Consider the following 3,114-nt stretch of genomic DNA (forward strand, 5'->3'; position numbering starts at 1 on the left):
TTTATTAAAAAAAAATATTTTTATTGAAAATTTTTTTCTTCAACTGTTTTTTTACTTTTTTTAAACGTAAAAAATATTTTTCATATAAATATAAAAATATAAAAAAATATATTTTATATTTAAATAATGCATGTTTTTAATATTTTATATTAATTTTTATTTTTGTAAAATATAGAAACAAAATTTATGTATGGAAGTACGTTAAAAATTTAGTTAGTGTGTTTTTGTTTTTATATATGTATGTATATTAAAGAAATTGTTATTTTCTTTTCATTTTTGCCGATAATTTTCAAAATATAAGTAATTATTATTGGATTATTTTATTTGTCTTTTTTTTAATTGTAGGAAAGTCCCAATATTTTTGTGTAAGTAAAAAGAAATAAAAATAATAATGAGGTTTACTTAAAATTTTATGTTTGTTTTTATAAAAGAGAATTCTGATATTAATCTGGTTTTTAAAATCAAAAAAAAAATAAGAATATTAAAAAATAAAATACTTAAACTGTTTTTTATTTTTTAATTATTTTAATTGGAATATTAATAAAAACAAAATATTATTCCGTTTTAATTTAAATATTTTTTTTAGTTTTCACCGTTACTTTTTAAAATAAAATAAATAGCATTGAATTATTTTGTTTGTGTTAAAAATTAGGAAAGTCTGAAAATATAATAATATTATTTTTACAACAAAAAAATAAAAATAATAAACATATTTTCTTAAAATTTTATAAATTATTTTTTGTTTACATTACATAAAATAATTTTAATAATGAAGCGATTTCCCTCAATTTTTGTTTTTTTTGTAATTTGCGCTATAAAATTTTCAACTCAGCAGATTTTCATAGAAGTCAACTGACAAGCAGAAATAGCAAAAATTACAAATACAAAAGCAAAAAACTAAAAGTTCTGAATCTCAAGCCATAGTATGTTAGATATGTTTGCGATAAAGGCCTTCAAATTCGTAGCGTGCTTTGCAAAACTGTCCAAGCAACCATTTGTACGTCTCACGTCAAAATATTTAATAAAAAATAAACAAAATAACCGAATTTACACCGCTACACATTGCAAACTTCTTATGCATTAGGAAATCAGGTTAAATACTTGCTGACGCACTCGCCAAAAAAAACCAAAACAAAAAAATTTAAATTTTCGAGTACTTTAAAAAACATAAGCACAAGCTGATACTCGCATGAATACCGTTAAACTTTGACACTGTAGTTTATACAATAATAATATTCAATAAAAACGAGAGAGTGAGAGTGACAAGTAAGAGAAGAGAGCGTAAATTGAACTCTTAGCACAATACATTCATTTGCCTTTATAAATTTCACTAACTAAAACTTTCGATTATTCATAAAAAATATATGAAAATAAAATATAATGCGTCCATATATTAAATATATACCAAACAAATAAGAAATATTAAAAAAAAATCATATTTCAATTTACACAAAAAAGAATTTTGAACTTATTTACAAAATACTTAAACTTAAATAATATGTGTGTAAGAACCTTGTAAATTATTATTTATAGAAATATTATTAAATTATAAAAAACATTGTATTTTTCCAAAATTTTTTGCTAACCAATAAATTGTTGTATGAAAATAAAATTTTGTAAATAATGGCGGCAATGCAACGAGGCGCGTGAAAAATTTGTCGCATATACCGTTAAGCGTATTGTAAGATATCGTGAATTAGGTACTGTAAAGTGATGACGTCATAAGCAATTAACGAACGGTGCAATAAAATTGTAGTATTTCATTGGCAAAATTTAGGCAGCTTATGAAAAGTATTTCAAAAATCATATTTCAAATTGTTTTTTCGTAAAACTAATATTGAAATTCGTTATATTCATTATAACCTACACATATACATACTAACTTACGCTAACATATTTATTAAGTTATTGAACATGTAATTTATTAAAATTGTACTTAAATTCGCATATAAATGAACTGAGTCCATAGAGAGTTGATTCGATAAGTAAAATAAAAAATTATGAATATTTGAAAACTAAAAATTATGAGTTTTTTTTTAGCGAAATATACTTATTTTGTCCTTGGCGGGTTTCGTGGAAAGAACGGCTTAAGAATATTTATTTAAGTTATAAAAATTATTTCAAATAAACTCAGTTTCTTCTTAAGCAAAAAATGTGTGCTTCATGAAAGCTTTCATTAAGCTCAAGTTTGCTTCTCCCGTGAAAGCTTTACTCAAACTTCCACTTCATTTCCTTTCAAAAAACAAAAAAAAAACACAAATTTAAATAATATCGACTCGTTGTTAGATCGTATATCTTTCCATGATGAAATGGCAAACCTTACTGAATAAAAATGTCAAAAGAGCGGGAAAAAATATGATGTTGTTTGCTGTCCCTATCGGTCTACTTTTGTAGCGTCCTATTGAAAAGCCCTTTGTAATCGATACAATTAAGTTCTGAATATAATATCAGTCAAATGACCTCCACGACTTCTTTTGCAAAAACGAATTCGATGAACCCAAATTTCAAGTACTCTTTCTACTACACGAAGTTGAATGTAACGAATAGCATGCTCAATATCAACTTCTAAAGCTTGAAGGGATTCTGGTTTATTGCTAAAAACCAATGACCTCAAGTAGCTCCAGAAGAAGTAGTCTAGTGGTGTTAAGTCACAACTTCTTGGAGACCATTCAATGTCACAATTTCTTAAAATAAATCTTCTTCTTAAAATAATCGAACCTCCAAACTTTCCTTGAAATAATTCGATTCTTGCACGTGCTGTGTGGCACGTAGTCCCGTCTTGTTGGAACCAGATGTTATTTATCTATCTTTAACGTTCTCCATTGACAGTAACGGTGTCACCAGCTTCATTTCGAAAGAAGTACGGACCGATGATACTACCAGACCAAAAACCTCACCAAACTGTTAATTTAGGTGAATGTAATGGTTGTTCATGAATACCGCACATATGCAAGTGAGCCTTATCTGAGAAGATGATTTTCTTAAAAAAATCGTTATCGTTTTCAAGTCGTTCCAAGCCAAAATCAGCTAATTCACGACGTTTCTAGTAGTCCAACGGCTTCAGTACTTGAGTGAGAACAATTTTATACGGATTCAAGCTTAAATCTTTCCTCA

Source organism: Bactrocera tryoni, chromosome 2 (assembly GCF_016617805.1).
Source record: "Bactrocera tryoni isolate S06 chromosome 2, CSIRO_BtryS06_freeze2, whole genome shotgun sequence".
Taxonomy (NCBI): domain Eukaryota; kingdom Metazoa; phylum Arthropoda; class Insecta; order Diptera; family Tephritidae; genus Bactrocera; species Bactrocera tryoni.